The sequence below is a fragment of the Sarcophilus harrisii genome, chromosome 1 (genome assembly GCF_902635505.1).
Source record: "Sarcophilus harrisii chromosome 1, mSarHar1.11, whole genome shotgun sequence".
NCBI classification, from domain to species: Eukaryota; Metazoa; Chordata; class Mammalia; order Dasyuromorphia; family Dasyuridae; genus Sarcophilus; species Sarcophilus harrisii.
Genome location: NC_045426.1, coordinates 285,202,664 through 285,222,869, shown reverse-complemented (window position 1 = coordinate 285,222,869; position 20,206 = coordinate 285,202,664). Strand labels below are relative to the sequence as shown.

Below are 20,206 nucleotides of genomic sequence, written 5' to 3'. Positions count from 1 at the left end.
ATAAAAAAAGCCAATAAAATAGATAAGCCTTTGGTAGATCTTATTAGAAAAAGGAGAGAGGAAAATCAAATTTTTATTCTTAAAACCCCAGAAATTCTACTAAAAAGCTATTTGAAATAATCCACATGTTTAGCAACCTTGCAGGATACAAAATAAACCCACATAAGTCATCAGCATTCTTATATATCACTAACAAAATCCAACAGCTAGAGTTACAAAGAGAAATTCTATTTAAAGTAACTACTGATAATATAAAATATTTAGGAATCTATCTGCTAAGGGAGAATCAGAAATTTGATGAGCAAAACTACAAAACACTTTCCACACAAATAAATATCTGGCAATAAGATGAACATCCCCCCAGAGCCACCTGGCAAGTGCTCAAGTCAACTCCAGGACAAGATAAAAAAACTATATGAGCCAAAAATAAAGGAAAGGATGAATATGAATTACCTCATTCAGAGGAAGAAGGAATTTCAGAATCCCCATATGTATGAGAAGCTTATCCAATACTGTTCAATTGATGAACTTGGCACCAATTATCCCAGGGATATTTTTGATCCCTCTGGATGTTCTGAGGATTCCTACTATGAGGCACTAGCCTAAAGCACAGAAGAATGAGATGGGCAAATTGTTAAAAGCCACAAAGGAGAGAACAAAAATTGCATTTGAGAGAGGCCCCAAGAAGGGCACCACGAGCAATGCCCCAATCACGACCAGCACTGGAGCTCCAGCTGCTCAGAAGAGAAAGAACAAGTGGGATTGTGCTATGTCAGTGACCAGGACAGCCCAGCGTACCATCCTTACTGCAACAACTCCCTTGTCAGCCATTGTTACAGTGACAGCCAAAATGAAAGTGGCTTAAGTGTATCAGATCTAAAATTATATTATAAAGCAGCAGTTACCAAAACTATCTGGTATTGCCTAAGAAATAGACTAGTTGATCAGTGGAATAGGTTAGGTTCAAAGGATAAAACAGTCAATAACGTTAATACTCTAGTGTTTGAGAAACCCAAAGACCCCAGATTTTGGGATAAGAACTCACTGTTTGACAAAAATTGCTGGGAAAATTGGAAACTAGTATGGCAGAAACTAGGCATTGACCCACATTTAACACTATACACCAAGGTAAGGTCAAAATGAGGTCATGACCTAGGCATAAAGAATGAGATTATAAATAAATTAGAGGAACATAAAATAGTTTGCCTCTCAGACCTGTGGAAGAGGAAGGAATTTATGACCAAAGAAGAACTAGAGATCATTACTGATCACAACATAGAAAATTTTAATTCTATCAAATTGAAAAGTTTTTGTACAAACAAAAGTAATGCAGACAAGATTAGAAGGGAAGCAATAAATTGGGAAAATATTTTTTACAAAGGTTCCGATAAAGGCCTCATTTCCCAAATATATAGAGAATTGACTCTAATTTATAAGAAATCAAGCCATTCTCTAATTGATAAATGGTTAAATGATATGAACAGACAATTCTCAGATGAAGAAATTGAAACTATTTCTAGCCATATGAAAAGATGCTCCAAGTCATTATTAATCAGAGAAATGCAAATTAAGAGAACTGTTGAGATACCACTACACAACTGACAGATTGGTTAGAATGATAGGGAAAGATAATGCAAAATGTTGGAGGGAATGTGGGAAAGCAGGGACACTGAAACATTGTTGGTGGAATTGTGAATACATTCAGCCATTTTGGAGAGCAATTTGGAACTATGCTCAAAAAGTCATCAAACTGTGCATACCCTTTGATGTTACTACTAGGTTTATATCCCAAAGAGATTTTAAAGAAGGGAAAAAGACTTGTATGTGCAAGAATGTTTGGAAACTGAGTGGACGCCCATCAATTAGAGAATAGCTGAATAAATTGTGGTATATGAATATGATGGAATATTATTGTTCGGTAAGAAATGACCAACAGGATGATTTCGGAAAGGCCTGGAGAGACTTACATGAACTCATGCTGAGTGAAATGAGCATTACCAGGAGATCATTTTATTCTTCAACAACAATACTATATGATGACCAATTCTGATGGATGTGGCCCTCTTCAATAATGAGATGAACCAAATCAGTTTCAATGGAACAGTAATGAATTGAACCAGCTACACCCAGAGAAAGAACTCTGGGAGATGACTAAAAACCATTACATTGAATTCCCAATCCCTATATTTTTGCCCACCTGAATTTTTGATTTCTTTCACAAGCTAATTGTACACTATTTCAGAGTCTGATTCTTTTTGTACAGCAAAATAACTGTTTGGACATGTTTTTTATTTAATTTTATTTAATTTTTTATTTAATTTATACTTTAACATATTGGTCAACCTGCCATCTGGGGAAGGGGTAGGGAGAAAATGGGGAAAAATTGGAACAAAATGTTTGGCAATGGTCAATGCTGTAAAATTATCCATGCATATAACTTGTAAATAAAAAGCTATAATAATAATAATAATAAAAAGAATTTGGATTTTATTCCTAGCTATTTTCATGGTGATTACAGAGCTGAAACTTAGGTTGGGGGGGACGGCAGAGCCAAGATGATGGAGAAGGCACACAGGACACTCCAAACTCCTCTCCTTCACTACTAATTACCAAATTCAGCCTCAAAAATAGTGGTAAAATTCACGACAATTGGAAATACAACAGTTTACCAGCCAAAGATAATCTCCAAGATCGCCACAAAAGGTTTGTCCTGAGCAGCAGGAGCACAAGCAGTGAGATAGGAGAGGCTAGCATCCTGAGTGGAGGGCAATCTCCATGGCTGGAAAATTTATAGGGAGAACTCTACCACATGTTGGCTGCTCTGCTTTGGTTGCAAAGCAATAGATCAGCAGAGAATTAAAGCCAAAGATAGAGTGTACTCCAAAAAAACTCCAGAATCTAAAAGGTCTGGCTATACTCTCCCAAAACTGGAAGTGAATGACTCAGCACAGACCACAGCAGAGCTGTGCAGCCACATTCTACAGCACAAGGCATTTGTCCGGGGCACTCACAAATCTGCACAGCAGAGGGGCTCAGCCCAGGGCAACCTCTAATCTGCACATTGGAGGACTCAGCCTAGGGTAATAGAACTTCTGCAGCATGATGCGCTCCCCAGGGCAGGAAAACTTCTGGTGTGTGTGTGGGGGGGGGGGGCTATTTGTAGGGCAACTGCTAATACCCACTGGCAGAGTTCTGCCTGGGTTAGTGATACTTTCGCTGTTCAGCCTCTAGCCCCCGGGAAGTCGCTAATTTGCAAATCAGTGCATTTAGCAAGACACTTCCCCAGTTTTGCCTGTGCTACCCAGGGCAGGGATACTTCTGGTGCAGAGCTTTTCCCAGAGCACTTCCACAGCTCGGCCACAAAGATCCATTGGCAGGATAGCTACAGTCGATATACCTATCCCTGTCTCGTAGAGGAAGATGGCAACATCCTTGCCCTGAAGGCAGACCTAAGGGCTTTTTAAAAAATTAAGTAAAAAAGACAAGACGGACCATCAATAGCTTCTATGCAGAAAGAGAGCAGGTTTTCAACACTGAGGAGACTAATAGCACACAGTCTCCAGACAAAAACCCAAAGGGAAATGTAACTTATCCCCATCACACAAGGCTTTCCTAGAAGAAGTTATAAAAAATCTAAAAGAGAGCTAGAAGAAAAATGGGGAAAGAGAAGCTATGCAAAATAGTACAGAAAAGGCTTATAACTAACTTAAAGACAAATTGGATAAAATGGAAAAAGAAAACCACTTCCTAAAAGATGAATTAAAAAAGGTAAAGAATCCCGGGGAAACAGAATTTGTTAATTGGAAAAGAAAAATAACTCCCTGGAAAGTAGAATTTGTGAACTGGAAAAAGAAAATAACTCAATAAAAAAATTAGTGAAATGGAAAAAAATTCCATAGAGCAAAACAACTCATTTAAAAACTCAATTGGATGTATACAAAAAGAAGTTTAAAAAGCTAATGAAGAAAACTCATTAAAAATCACAACTGAGCAAATAGAAATGATTGATTTTTGAAACATCAAGAATCAGTCAAGCAAAATCCAAAAAATGAAAAATTAGAAAAAATGTTAAATATCTACTTAAAAAAACAACAGACCTGGAAAATAGATCTAGGAGAGATAATCTGAGGGTTATTGGACTTCCTGAAAATTATGATGAAAAAAAGAGCTTAGATACTATTTTACAGGAAATCATCAAACAGAACTGCCAAGATGTAATAGAATCAGAAGGTAAAATAGGCATTGAAAGAATTCATTGACCACTTTCTGAAAAAGACCCTAAAATAAAAACTCCAAGGAATATTGTGGCTAAATTTCAGAACTAGCAGACTAAGGGAAAATATTACAAGCAGACAGAAAAAAAACAATTCAAATATCGAGGAGCCACACACAATAAGGATCCCTCAAGATCTAACTGCATCCACATTAAAAAATCAAAGATACTGGAATCTGATATTCTGAAAGGCAAAAAAAGAACTTGGAATGCAGCCAAGAATAAACTACCCAGCTAAGCTGAGAATTTTCTTCCAGGGAAGAAGATGGACACTTAATGAAACAGATGAATTTCATTTGTTTCTAAGGAAAATACCAAAACTAAACAAAAAATTTGACCTCCAATAGGACCTATTGAGTCCAATAGGGCTCAATAGAAGCATAAAAAGGTAAATAGTCTTGAGAACTGTATTTCTATTGTGGATATACATAAACAGTTCATGTATAATTTGATTTTACTAATATTTTATAAAAAAGAGAAGTAAAAATGGAAAGGGGATAGTATCAGAAAAAGGGAAAAGAGGAGATAAAAAGAGGGAAACTACATCCCACAAAGAGGAAAAGGAAATCTATCATATCTGAGGGAATTTAGAGAGGGGGAGGAACACTGTGTGAATTTTACTCTCATCAGAGTTGGCTCAAAGAGGAAATATTAGACATATTTGTTTTGCAGAGAAACTTTTCTCACCTCATTAAAAAGTGGGAGAGGAAAAGGGAAAGAGTAATAAGGGAAAAGTACAAGAAAGGGAAAGGGACTTAAAGAGGAAGAGAGGGATTCTAAAGAGGGAGAGCTGCATGTGGCAAGTGGAGGAGGGAGTGGGAAGAAGGAGAGAAAAAATTGGAACAAAAGGTTTTGCAATTGTCAATGCTGAAAAATTACCCATGCATATATCTTGTAAATAAAAAGTCATAATTAAAAAATAGATCAGTTTAGGGAGTATTTTCATTTTATTATATTTACTCGACCTATCCAAGAGCACTTGATATTTTTCCAATTGCTTTGATCTGACTTTATTTGGGTGGGCAGTGTTTTGTAGTTTTGCTAATACAGTTCCTAGCTTTCCCTTGGCAGATAAATTCCCAAATATTTTTATATTATCAACAGTTATTTTAAATGAAATTTCTCTTTGTATCTCTTGCTATTGGAATTTGATAGTGATGTATAAAAATGCTGATGATTTATGTGGATTATTTCTAGTAGCTTTTTAATTGAGGTTCTCTAAATATATGATCATATCTTCTGCAAAGAGTGATAATTTGGTTTCTCATTACCTACTCCAATTCCTTTAATGTCTTTTTCTTCTCTTATTTCCAAGGCTAGCATTTCTAATATAATATTCAACAACAATGGTGAGAATGGGCATTCTTGTTTCACCCTTGACCTTATTGGTTCTAGTTTATTGTCTTTACATATGATGTTTCCTGATGCTTTTAAATAGTTGCTACTGACTATGTTAAGGAAAATTCCATTTATTCCTATACTCTGTAGGGTTTTTAATAGGAATGGGTGTTGGATCTTATCAAATGCTTTTTTCTGCATCTATTGAGATAATCATTTTTTTTGTTTATTTAGCTATTGATATGGTCAATTATGCTAATAGTTTTCCTAATATTGAATCAGCCCTGCATTTCTGATATCCTATTTGGTGTTGGTGTATTATCCTGGGGATGATTATCTGTAAACTCTTTGTTAATATTTTGCTTAAGATTTTTGAATCAATATTCATTTAGGAGATTAGTCTATAACTTTCTTTCTCTCTTTTTGTCATTCTTGGTATACGTATCAATACCATGTCTGTGACATAAATGGAATTTGGTAGGAGTCCTTCATTCCCTATTTTCCAAATAGTTTATATATTATTGGAGTTAATTGTTTTTTAAATGTTTAGTGGAATTCACATGTAAATCCATCTGGTCCTGGGGATTTTTTCTTAAGGAGTTGATAAATAGTTTGTTTTGGAAACAAATTTCTTTTTCTAAAATAGGACTATTTAAATAATTTATTTTCTCTTTTGTTAATCTCAGCAATCTATATTTCTATAGATTTTCCTCCATTTCACTTAGTTTCTCAAATTTATTGACATAAGATTGGGCAAAGTAACTCCTGATAATTGCTCTAGTTTATCTAGTGGATAGTTCTTCCTTTTCATTTTTGAAACTAACAATTTGATTTTCCTCTTTCTTTTTTCCAATCAAATTACCTAAAGGTTTATCTATTTTATTGGTTTTTTCATCAAACCAACTCTTAGTTTTATTTTTTTTATTTAATAGATTTTTAATTGATTTTATTGATATTGCTTCATTATCGATGGTACCCTTTAGCAAGATATAGTTTTCTTTCTTACCTCTTTTAATCAGATCAATTTTTCCTTTTGCTTGATCTAAGGATGGCTACCCCTGCTTTTTTTGCCTTTACCTGATGCATAATAGATTCTACTTCAGCCTTTTAACTTTACTCTGTATATATTACTCTGCTTTAAATGTGTTCCTTGTAAACAACATATTGTATCCACTTCCATTTATGGGAGTGTTCACCCCATTCGCATTTTGTATTTCCTGTCATCTAATTAACCTCAAATTATACTTTTCTCTTTCGGGTATTTTACTTTTAAGCACTACTTGCTTCAAGAAGTCCTCCTTTTTTAGAGAACCTCCCCCTTTCTTACACCTTTAGCCTATTAGTTCTCTTTTTTCCTTCTATTTTGCTTTCCCTTCCGTTTTCCCCTTTCCCCTTTCCCCCTCCCACTTTTCTATAAGATGAGAGATGTTTCTTGGTGAAATCAAATAAATCTAATTTTCTTTCTTTGGGCCAAATCTGATGGGAGTAAGATTCACACACTATTCATCACCCTCATTTCTGTCCCTCAATTATAATAGGTTTTCTTTGCCTCTTCCTGAAGATTATACAAATATTCTCAATGTATACTCTCAACTAAAATATAATTCTCAAGCACTTTCTTTTACCTATTTATGCTTCTCTTAAGTTCTATATTTGGAGGTCAAATTTTTTATTTAGCTCTAGTCTTTTCATCAAAAATACATGGAATTCACCTGTTTAATTGAATGCCCATCTTCTTCCCTGAAAGAAAATGCTCACTTTATCAGAGTAGTTTATTCTTGGCTGCATTCCAAGTTCCTTCACCTTTCAAAATATCAGATTCCAGGTCCTTCTATCCTTTAAAGTGGAAGCTGCTAGGTTCTGAGTAATCCTTATTGTGGCTTCTTGGTATTTGAATTGTTTCTTTATGGCTGCTTGTAATATTTTTTCCTTGGTCTGATTGTTCTCAAATTTAGCCATGACATTCCTTGAGGTTTTAATTTTGGAGTTTCTTTCAGGAGTTGTTCAGTGAATTTTTTCAATGGTCTCTTTGATGATGTCCTGAAAGATAGTGTCTAGGCTCTTTTTTCATCATGTATTTCAGGGAGTCCAATAATCTTTAGATTGTCTTTCCTGGATCTACCTTCCTGGTCGGTTGTTTTCCCAATCAGGCATTTTACATTTTTTTTCTATTCTCTCTCTCTCTCTCTCTCTCTCTCTCTCTCTCTCTCTCATTTTGCTTGACTGATTCTTCTTGTTTTATCAACTCATTCATTTCTATTTGTTCAATTCTGAATTTTAGTGTGTTATTGTCTTTCTTTTTTTTTTACTTCTTATGTATTTGTCCAATTTAATTTTTAAATGAGTTGTTTTGTTCTATGGATTTTTTTTTCCATTTCACAAATTCTGATTTTTAAGGAGGTTTTTTTTCCATTTCACAAATTCTTTTTTTTTAAATTATTTTTTTCTGCTTCACAAATTATGTTTTTAAGGAGTTATTTGCTTTTTCTGTTTCTCAAATTTTGTTTTACTGGGAGTTGTTTTCTTTTTCCAGTTTATCAACTCTATCTTTAAATGAATTGTATGCATTTTCCATTCCCCTAAGTCTATTTTGTGTTGACCTTTCCAAACCCTTTTGCAAAGGTTTCATTTTCCTCCCATTTTTCTTATAGCTTTCTTTTAAGATCCTTTTTACTTTCCCATAGGAGAGCCTTGTGTGATTGGGACCAGGTTATTTTATCTTTTGAGGCTTCATCTGGAGACAATCTGGTTTGAAATCTGTTCTTCTCTTTCACCACAAAAGCTGTTAATTGTTAGAGTCCTTTTTGTTTTTCACTTCTTTTTTTTAAGTTAAGGTCTGCCTTTATGGCAGAGGAGGTGTTCCAAGTGGCCACAACTGCTCTGGGTCAGTGCTGATTCACTCCCTGTTCTGCGTGGGTGTGGCCAAGTTCCCTAAGATTCTGGTGTTTTTAGATTCACTATTGCTCATTTGTGTTTGTGTTTTATAACTTCTTTCCTGATCTACTGGTTTACAACCAGGGCAGAGTGGGCAATGCTATGGTAGATTACTCTGCCACATGGAGTCTGCAATGCCTGTGGAATCAGTAATGACCCTGGGCTCTATGTTGTCTGCCCTGGTGTTTATGGTGAACTGCTTGTGTCAGGCTGCCTCCCTTGCATTTCAGATTGAAACAGACCTTTTCTGTTCATCTTTGAAATTATCTTCTGCTGACAATTTGTTGCACTCCCAATTTTGGTTCTGCCCCCAATTCTGCCCCCAGTTGGGTTCTGCCAGTCCAGAGCTAATTCAGAGGCTGCATTTCATAATTATTGTGAAGCTTGTAAAGAAGGTCAGAGAGAAACATTTGTCATCTCCTCCATCTTGGCTCTGCTCCCATGTCTACTATTTTGTTGTTTAACCCACTCATTCTTTAGGATTAAATCATTTAGTTTCCAATTAATTTTTGGTCTATTTTCCCCTAGCCTTTTATTATATGTAATTTTTATTGCATCATGATCTGGAACAAAATGCATTTATTATTTCTATCTTTATGCATTTGATTTAGAGGATTTTATGCCCTAATACATGGTCAATTTTTGTATAGGTTCCAAGTGCTTCCTGAAATTACATTTCTTTCTGTCTCTATGGAATTTCTTGAAAGGTCTCTCTTGCCTAACTTTTCAAGAATTCTATTTACCTCCTTAACTTTTTATAGGTTTATTTTGTGGTTCAATTTATCTAGTTCTGAGAGAGCAAATTTGAGATCCTCCACTTGTATAGTTTTGTTAATTCTTCTTGTAGCTATCTTCATTCACTATACTTTTGGATGATATATCACTTAGTGTGTGTGTGTGTGTGTGTGTATATATATATATATATATATATATATATATATGTATATATATACAATATACAATATATATATATTACTTCATTATCTATAATACCTTTTAACAAGATGTAGTTACTAGTTTTATTTTATTTTAATCTTTTTTCCAATGTATACATACATTTTTATACAATTATTTTGCTGCTTAAGAAAAATCATATCAAATGGGAAAAAATGAGAAAGAAAATAAAACGCAAAGAACAACAAAAAGAATATCAATGCTATGTTGTGAAGCACAATCACTTCCCACACTCCTCTCTCTGGGTGCAGATGGCTCTCTTCATCACAAGATCATTGGAACTGTTCTAAATCATTTCACTGTTGACAAGAGTCATATCCATCAGAGTTTATCATCGTATAATCTTGTAGTCTTGTACAATGATCTCCTGCTTCTGCTCATTTCACTTAGCATCAGTTCATATGTCTTTCCAGGTCTCTCTGAAATCATCCTGCTGGTCATATTTTACAGAACAATATTGTAACATTCATACACCATGACTTATTCACCTATTCTCCAACTGATGGGCATCCACTCAGTTTCCAGTTTCTTGTTTCTACCAAAAGAGCTGCCACAAACATTTTTGCACATGTGGGTCCCTTTATGTCCTTTAAGATCTCTTTGGGATATAGGCATAATAGAAACATTGTTGGACAAAACTGTCTGAACAGTTTCAAAACTTTTTGAACATAGTTCCAAATTGCTCTCCAGAATGGCTGAATCCTTTCACAATTCCGACAACAAAGTCTTAGTATCCCAGTTTTCCCATATCCCCTCCATGTTCATTATCTTTTCCTGTCATCTTAGCATCTGCTAAGATGCTATACATCTGTATAATGGTGTCTCTGAGTTGTCTTAATTTACATTTCTCTGAACATTAATGATTTAGAGCAGCTTTTCATATGATTAGAAATGGTTTTAATTTCTTCATCTAAAAATTGTCTGTTCATATCCTTTGACCATTTATTAATTGGCTAATTGTTTGAATTCTTAGCCATTTGAGTCAATTCTCTATATATTTTAGAAATAAGGGCTTTTTCAGAATCTTTAAATGTAAAAGTGATTTCCTAATTTATTGCTTCCCTTCTGATCTTGTCTGCATTAGTTTTGTTTGTACAAAAAAATTTTTCACTTAATATAATCAAAATGATCTATTTGGTGTTCAATTGTGTGATCCAGTTCTTCTTTGGACACAAATTCCTTTGTTCTTTACAGATCTTAGAGGTAAACTATCCTATGTTCCTCTAATTTGCTTATAATATCACGCTGTGTCTAATCATGAACCTATTTGGACCTTATTTGGTGTGTGGTGTTAGGTGTACATCAAATCCTAATTTCTTCCATACTAGTTTCCAATTTTCCTAGCAGTTTTTGTCAAATAGTGACTTCTTACCCCAAAAGACAAGGTTTTTTGAGTTTGTGAAAAAATAGATATGTATAGTTAATTTTGTCTTGTGATCTTAAGCTATACCACTGATCAACTACTCTATTTCTTAGCCAGTATCAAATGATTTCGATCACCACTGCTTCCATCTGGCACAGCTAGGCCACTTTCATGAGCATTTTTTTCATCATTTCCCTTGAAATTCTTGACCTTGTGTTGTTCCAGATGCACTTTGTTATTATTTTTTCTGTGTAAAATAATTTCTTGAACAGCAGTAAATAAGTAGATTAATTTAGATAGCATTATACTTTTTATTATATTTTCCCAGTGTACCCATGAGCACTTGATATTTTTCCAAATGATTAGATCTGACTTTGTGTGGAGAGTGTCTTGTAGTTGTATTCATATAATTGCTGATTTTCCCTTGGTAGATAGATTCTCAAATACTTTATACTATTGACATTTATTTTAAATGGAATTTTTCTTTGTATCTCTTCCTGCTGAACTTGTTAGTAACATATAAAAAGGCTTATGATTTAATTTATTTTGTAACCTGCAATTTTGCTAAAATTTTAAATTGTTTCTCTAGTTGATTCTCTGGGGTTCTTAGAGAAACCATCCTATCATCTGAGAATAGTGATAATTTGGTTTCCTCATGACCTACTCTAATTCCTTTAATCTCTCTTTTTTTTTAAATCTTGTTGCCAAATCAAACATTTCTAATCAAATATTGGATAGTAATTGTGATAATGGGCAATGTTGGTTCACTCCTGATCTTATTAGGAATGGTTCTAGTTTGTCTCCATTACATATAATGCTTGATAAGGGTTTTAAATAGATGAGGTAACTGATTATTTCAAGGAAAAATCCATTTTTCTCTATGTTCTCTAGTGATTTTAACAGGAATAGGTGTTGGATTTTATCAAATATTTTTCTGCATCTATTGAGATAATCATAAAATTTTTGTGACTTTGGCTATTAATGTAGTTGATTATGCTAGTAATTTTCCTAATATTGAATCAGCCCTGCATTCCTGGTATAAATCCGAGTTGGTCATAGTGTATTTTCCTTGGGATGACTTTTTGTAATCTCATTGCTAATATTTTATTTAAGATTTTTGTATCAATGTTCATTAGGAAAATTGGTATATAATTTTATTTCTCTGTTTTCACCCTACCTAGTTAAGCTATTAGCACCATATCTGTCATAATAGGAATTTGGCAGGATTCCTTCTTTGCCTATTTTTTTTTCAAATTGTTTATATATTATTGTAATTAATTTTTCTTTGAATTCACATGTAAATCTAGCTGGGCCTAGAGATTTTTCTTAGGGAATTGTTTATTACCTTCTTCTATTTCTTCTTTTTTTTATTATATAGCTTTTAATTTACAAGATATAGTCATGGGTAATTTTTCAGGACTGACAGTTGCAAAACTTTTTGTTCCAACTTTTCCCCTCCTTCCCTCCACCCCCTCCCCCAGATAGCAGGTTGACCAATACATGTTAAATATATTAAAGTACAAGTCAAATACAATATATGTATACATGTCCATACAGTTATTTTGCTGTACAAAAAGAATCGAACTTTGAAATAGTGTACAATTAGCCTGTAAAGGAAATAAAAAAACGTAGGCGGACAAAAATAGAGGGATTGGAAATTCTATGTTGTGGTTCATATTCATTTCCCAGAGTTCTTTTGTTGGGTGAAGCTGGTTCAATTCACTACTGCTCTATTGGAACTGATTTGGTCCAGCAGTGTTACTACTAGGTTTATATCCCAAAGAGATTTTAAAATGGGGAACGGACCTGTATGATTAATTTTATTGATTGTTCTCTTAATATTGAACCAGTTTTGCATTCCTTATATCACTCTTACCTGGTCATAGTGTATGATCCTGGTAATACATTGCAGCAATCTCCTTGCTATAGCTTATTTAAAATTTTTATATTAGTATTCATTAAAGCATAATCCTTTAGTGGAACAATAGATATTAAATGAAATAGAAGGCTTTCAAAGACCAAAAATGGTTAGAATATTTGGCCTCCAAGTACAAAAGGAATATAAAAAAGTAAAAATGAAAGAAAAATAATAAGAGACTCAATAAGGTTAAACTGTTTATATTCCTTTATAGGAAGATGATACATATCATGTAACTTTTACAAACCTTATCACTATTAGGGTAGCTAGGACACTTTATAGAAAATGTGAGAGTGAGTGAATTGAGATGATCTCAATAAATGGATGAGAAATAAAGAAAAATGTGCAGAGAGAAGAGGAAGGAAAAAGAAGAATGGGGAAAATTATTACACATAAAAGAAGCATGCAAACAAGGAAGAGCTTTTATGATGTAGCAAAAAATGGGAATAGAGCAGGCAATTCTTGAGTCTCACTCACCTGAAATAGTTCACAGAAAGCACACCCACATATAATACACATTATATATATATATATATATATATATATATATATATATATATACACATATATGTATATATATTAGATTTGTGCACAGTTATTAATCATAACTACATATGTGAATGGGATGAATGCCCTAAGATGAAACTGGATAAAAGAACACATTGGAAATCAGAATCCAAAAATATACTATTTATAAGAGATATATTTATACATATTTAGATTTAATGAGCTGGAATAGAATCTATTATGTTTCAGATGAAATAAAAAATGCAAGGATGGAAATTATGACCTGAGACAAAGAAAAAAGAAAACAATGACATAACTAAAAGCAAGGAAACTACATCTTGCTAAACGATACTATAGCTAATGAAATGATATTTATGATATTTATGCCCCAAATAATGCGGAATCCTTTTTTTGCCCTCAAGGAGTTTATAGTCAATCAGGAGAAATAGTATTTTTATAATAAAAGTTGTAACAGTTGTAATTTGTCTAATAACATTGGTAGATAGTGAATAAAATATAATATGGAGGGGAGGGGCATAAACAACTGGGATGTCATAAAAGACACATTTAGGGAGAGATGCTTAAGCTCAGCTTGAATACAGTATCTAGTGGAAAAATTACAATTCCATTTAATTCATTTCAATCCAATTCAGTGGTGTTACTGCTGTTTTTATTTCACCAAATAATAAAACTGTTTAGTTACTGTGCAGACTATGTAGAAAGTAACTCCAATATAAAAACATTACTTCTCAACATTTTGAAACAGCAGAAGAGAATCAATCAATCAGTATCTATTCAGGACCAATCATGTATTTCACAAGTGCTATTTAATTGATCCTTGAAAAGGAAAAGATTATGTTACTTGACTCATAAAGTAAAAACCCCATTGGCATTGAAGCATCAAAGATATCTTCCTTAAGCTATAGCCACTTGCTCTAAGTAGTCCGAGGACCCACATTATTGTTCAATTGTGAGTGACAAAATTTTATGAAGGCCCCCAAAACAGCCCAACTGCTTGGAATTAAATTATTTTGAGAAGAAGAGGTCTTACTTTTCACTCTTGGTTTCTGTTTTCTGATGACTTTTTACTCTTGCTTTCTGTTTTCTGATCCCTACAGCCCTGAAGCCCAATAGCTTCAGTATAAGTACTAGTGAAAGGGGAGCATAATATACTGAATAAAAGACTTATACAAGCATATTCATGATAGTTTTTTAGTAGTAAAAGCCCTGGAAATAAAAAAAATGTCCATCAGTTGTGCAGCAGCTGAAATAAACTGTGATATATGGATATAATGGAGTGCTATAAAAGACAGTTTCAAGAACACATGTAAATATTGGAATAACGTGATAAAAATACAAATGACTTTTTAAATAGTACAAATTACTTTCTTACTTTATTCTTCCTTCTTTATCCTTTTCTTCCTTAAGAATATGAACTTTTTCCTCATTTTTTATTTATATCTCCAATTCCTGGAGCACTAAGTGGACACTTAAGAAATGCTTGTTGATTCATTAGTTCATAGTCAGAAGACCTAGGTTCAAATAGCTTTGCCATTTACCCCCTTTGTAATCTTGGAAAAAAATCACTTACCTTCTGTGATCCTCATTTTCCTCATCTATAAAACAAGAGTAGTGAGCCTGGAGAATTCCTTGCTGTCTCCCAACTCTAAGTCTATAATTTTGTAAATTGAGAAAATGGAAAATACTTGTAAATTTCATTGTTTAGGCCACTAGGAAAATCCATAGTAACATGTTGTGCCCTCTAGTATTCCAGATTGTTAAATGAACTATGATAATTTTTCCAACTTTCTGAGGTCCAAACTAGATTACCTGACTTGAATAATACATGATATTAAGATAAATGACAAATATACAAAGGAATTTTTTAAATGTCCTATGTGTTGTAATTATTCTCTTCACTTATGGATTATATTATTTATATATTTATTTTTAAAGAGCATTTCATCTAAATATACTGTTTGGAATATTGAAAAATAATACTCAGAATTATTCCAAATTCAATAAAGCTCTGAGTTATATTAAATATTAAATTCATTTTTTAAAAATTTCGACATTATCCAGTGATTTAATACTACTCAAATTACAGTTCTATAGGAGAACTTCAGCTTTATCATAAATTTTTATGGACTAACTAGTTAGCTAGTTTATGAAAACAGATCTTAATTAGTACTAATAGAAAATACCTTTAACATTGAAACAAAAACAATTACAATGTCTATTCTTATTAGAAAAATAATGTGCAAATTGCCAAAAATCATTTATCTGATTTTTCTCATCTGTTAAAATAGAAGGAAATTGTAAGGGTTAAAAAGCCTCTAGAAGCAAGGAATGCAGTTCAAGATTTGTGGGAGGACCTGAGGGATGAGCGGTACCAAGGCATAGGTGAGTTCCATGTGGAGGTGGGGCATTGTTCCAAGAGATGGTATCTGACCCCAGGTACCAGTGCTCTCAAAGCCTAGCACGCCTCCCTTTCTCTTCTCTGGCCAATCCCTGCCAGGTTCTTAGAGGACCTCCCCTTCCCCTCAGATCTTCAGGGGGGTTATAAACATGTGCTATCTAAAAATAAAGTTCTTTTTTGCTTCATTCCTACCTCCTGGTGGTCTGTCTCTATGTTATCCAGGTGGGTGCCCAAAGACGGGTAAGTGTGGCCTAGCTGTGCCATCAACAAATGGACATTAAGAGTAGCTCAAAGGAGAGCTACAAAGTTAGGGTAGTATTAAGAGATGCTTCAAATGGTACCTGAACAGGGACAATTTTGGCTGTGATCTCACCTTGTAGTAGTAGGCTTACAGGTGGGAAGAGAGATAGAACTCTGCTCTAAAGTGAATAGAAACTTAGGAAAGGGGACAGAAACTTAGGAAATGGTTCCAGACCAGGAGGGGCCAGGGAAAGAAGCTTATAGAGGAGTGAAACAAGCAGGATTGGAAATGGATTTTAAAAAATGGGAGATGGTAGGTAGTCAGATGGCTTCCTATGATAAGGAAACTCCAGGAGCCATCCAGGAACAGCATCACCTCATTTATCAAGTGATTGGGGGCACCTTAAGAGGTACAAGCCCCAATCCATTAAAAGTAGATAATGAAGTGCAAATGGAGTCATAAAACAAACGAGGGTCATAAACCTGCTCTCACGGGGACCAGCTGTGCCCATAAAATGGATCTGCTGGAAGTTAGCTATGGGAAAGAATCAGGAAGTAACCAGGAAGAAGAAAGAAGTGGATGTGAAGAAAAAAGCAGTAGTGAAGGAAGAAGCAGGAAGTGGATATGACAGAACAGGAAGGGGCAGGGATAAGATGAATAATGAGAAAGTAAACAAAGAGACATATGACCTTGAGGAAAAGGATGGTGATAAAATAAGGGAGTAGAAAGGGAACAAAGGGAAGGTCACCTTCATCTCCGAGGCATGGCCTTCCCCTCATCCCCTGTCCTCCCTGAGGAGATATGTCTCCCATCTGCTCCCTCTGCACCCCTTTGTGAAGGCTTTGGAGATTCCCAGACAAGTTTAGGACAAATAATATAGAAAGCTGGAAGGCATAAAAGAAATGAGGATCAAATGCAATATGATGCAACAGTATATGCAGCTGTGTCTGAATGTGCCCAAAGAGCATTTAGCAAAATTCAAACTTCTAGAAAGCAGAAGCCCTCAATGACAAAAATTAAACAGTGCCCAGATGATCCTTTTCCTGATTTTGTGGCCCGTCTACAAGCAGCTGTTGAGAGGTCAGTGGGCAGAGGAGAAGCCTCCAGCCTACTTATACAGAAATTAGCATGGGGGAATGCTAATACTAACTGCCAGAAGGCCATGCTTACTTTAGATGGGGAGGTTGGCCTGGAAGAGATGATAAGGAGATGTGAAAAGGTTGGCTCCAGTGCCTTTCAAATGGATGCCCTTGTGGCTGCTATATCTAAAGGGATTGCAGCAAAAGATCTGCCCTGGCAGTTTGCAGACAAACGGGGGTATTCTGACTCTGGTGGTCGCAGGTCGCAGGTACAATCTATGGGGCAGGGACATACTGAAGGCTTTTGGGACCTCATTTTATATGCCATCTCCACAGGATTTTTAATTGGGGCCACTGAGGGTTTGGGTACCACCTTTCATATCACGCCCACACACACAATTAACATAGAAATCTAACACCCTGGTTTGGGTACCTTAATGGCCTTTCTCAGTTTATAAAGCCCAAACCTTATGTGAAATTGTGCAACAACAGTTGAAGGTCGGACATATAGAACCAATGTCTAGCCCATAGAATAGCCTTGTATTCATTTTAAAGAAAAAATCTGGAAAATTCAGAATGCTAGTAGACCTTAGGGCTGTTAATGCTATTATTGAACGTATGGAATCCCTACAGCCTGTCATGCCATCTCCTAATCTAGTACTCACCAGCTGGCCAGTTACAGTAATAGACATACAAGACAGTTTCTTCTCTACCCCTCTGGCCCCAGAAGATAAGAAAAGATTAGCTTTTACCGTTCCTTCTATAAACAATGCAGGACCTGATCTATGCTACCAATGGAAAATTCTCTACCAAGGGATGTGTTATAGTCCCCCTTTGTGTCAGGTATATGTAGCGCAAGTGCTAGAGCCAATTAGGAAAGTGTGGCTTTATGCAAGGTACTGCCTTACATAGATGATATACTGTTATCAATGAGCAGTGGGAAAGATCTCTCTGCTCTGCTGAAGGAGACCATAAATGTTCTCGCTCCACATGGACTGGTGGTAGCCCCAGAAAAGATACAACATAACTATCCCATCATTTACCTGGGACTCCGCATGGGGACTTCTGCAGTTACTAATCATATACCTAACTTCAATTAGACAAGGTGAATACTCTGAATCTATTTCGGAAACTAGTTGAACAAATTTAGTGTTTAAGGGCTCATGCCCTTATTCCTCTTTCTTTGATGTAGCCTTTCTATGACATCTTTAAAGAATGTAAGAGATACCCAGAGCCCATTAACATCATATCATATAGGCTTATATGCTATCCAGGTGCTCAGAGGCATTGAGGATGCTGTCCTACAACCTCAGAATTCTTCAGTTGCTAACTTTCTTGCTGAATTGCAGCTGATTTTACAGATTAGGAAACATCCCATTTATGTCCTGCATGTATATTTTCACCAATGCTCAGGCCGGAAAGTGATATGTCATAGGGAAATTGTTAAATCATCCGTATAAATAATTGATGGGGGGAATAGGATGGGGGTGGAGGATCAGAGTTAAGATGGTGGAGAAAAACAGACAAATTATCTGAGTTGTTTGTTTTCATTTTCCTTTGGAAACAGGACTCAAAAGAGATTATAAAGGGACAGAATCCATAAAAAGAGGAAGTAAAACAATTGTTCAGTTTAGGATAACTTAGAAGGACTTCAGAAAAGGTCTCTGTCTTGGCGAAAAGGGAAGAAGCACCACCAAGTACAGTGCTCAGGCAAGAAGACTGTTGGGTACAGCGCAGATCAGTATCTGAGGCCCCTCTATCCTGTCTCAGCATGCTAGTGCCACAGCAGGCAAACTTTGGAATCCATAATACTAGTACAACAAGCATGACTAGGCCAGCCTACCCCTGTACAGCCAACAAGTCAAAAACCAATTGAAATCCTTGGGATAAAAGCCAGTGACCAGGCCCTCAACATAGAAAGCTTGGGTCAGTGCCACTTGTGCCCCTTAACTTAAAAATTTACAAAAACAGGCCAAAAATGAGTAAGAACAAAAAAAGAGCCCAACCCATAGAAAGATACTGTAGTTGAAAAGTAAGATTGAAACACAAACTCAGAAGAGGAAAGAGATGTCAAAATGACTATATGGAAAGCCTCAAGAGGGAATATGAATTGGTTTCAAACTCAAAAAGTCCTTTTGGAAGAGTGCAAAAAGAATTTTAAAAATCAAGTAAGAGAGGCAAAAGAAGAGTTATACAGAATTATGAAAAAAAGTAAACAGATTAGAAAAGAAAGCACATAAATTAACTAAAGAAAACAACTTTTAAAAATAGAATTGGCCAAATGGAGAAGAAATCTACTGAAACAAACAAAAAACCAAACAAAAAACCCAACTACTTTGAAAATAGATTTAGCCAACTTCCAGAGGTGCAGACAAGAAGGCAGAATGAAGCCAGGAAGCTACTCAGGTTCTCCCAATTTCCCTTGAAAATCCCATGAAACCAAAGTCTCTGAACAGAATCTAATGGAATGAAATCACTCTCCAACACAAGGTAGACTGAAAAAACTTCAAGGAAAGTCAGTCTCAATGGAATGAATAGAGTACAAAAAACAAGTCACATAGACTCTGCAAAAGGCAGTGAGAGGGTCTTATAACAAAAATCAGCAGCTAAGACATTCAGTCTTAGCTGAGTAGAGTAGCAAATCAGTGTGAGAACAGCCAGTGTCAGCTCAGAAAGAAAAATCTGGGAAACTAGGTTGTTTCCTGAACAGAGCAGACAAAGCACAGGAGGCTTGGGACAGTACAGACTATACACCAGGGGCAGAGCTTGACCTTAAAAGTTAAAAAAAAAAAAACAAAGGGAAATGCCAAAAGAAAAGGAAAGAAAATGATCAAGAAACAGAAAAGGAATCTTGACCAAAACTACCGTGGTGATAGGGCAAACCAAAACACAAACTCAGATGAGGACAGAATATTCACAGAAGAAATCTCAAACAGTGATTTCAATTGGTCTAAAGCCCAAAGAGACTTCTTGGAAGTATTGATAAAAGACTTTAAAAGGCAAATAAGAGAGACAGAAGAAAAAGTAAGAAAGAAAATGTGAGGTATGCATGAGAAAGTTAACAGCCTGGAAAAGGGGGAAAAAATCTCTGAAAAAAAAATAACATCTTAAACAGTAGAATTAACCAAATCAAAAGAGATATTTTAATGCTAACTGAAGAAATTCACATGTAAAAAAATT

At 35.1% G+C, this 20,206-nt stretch overlaps 1 pseudogene; it reads left to right on the top strand.

The window, feature by feature from the left end:
• The first annotated feature begins 336 nt into the window (after nucleotides 1-336).
• Nucleotides 337-895, top strand: LOC100913348 (annotated as a pseudogene).
• The last annotated feature ends 19,311 nt before the right edge of the window (nucleotides 896-20,206 follow it).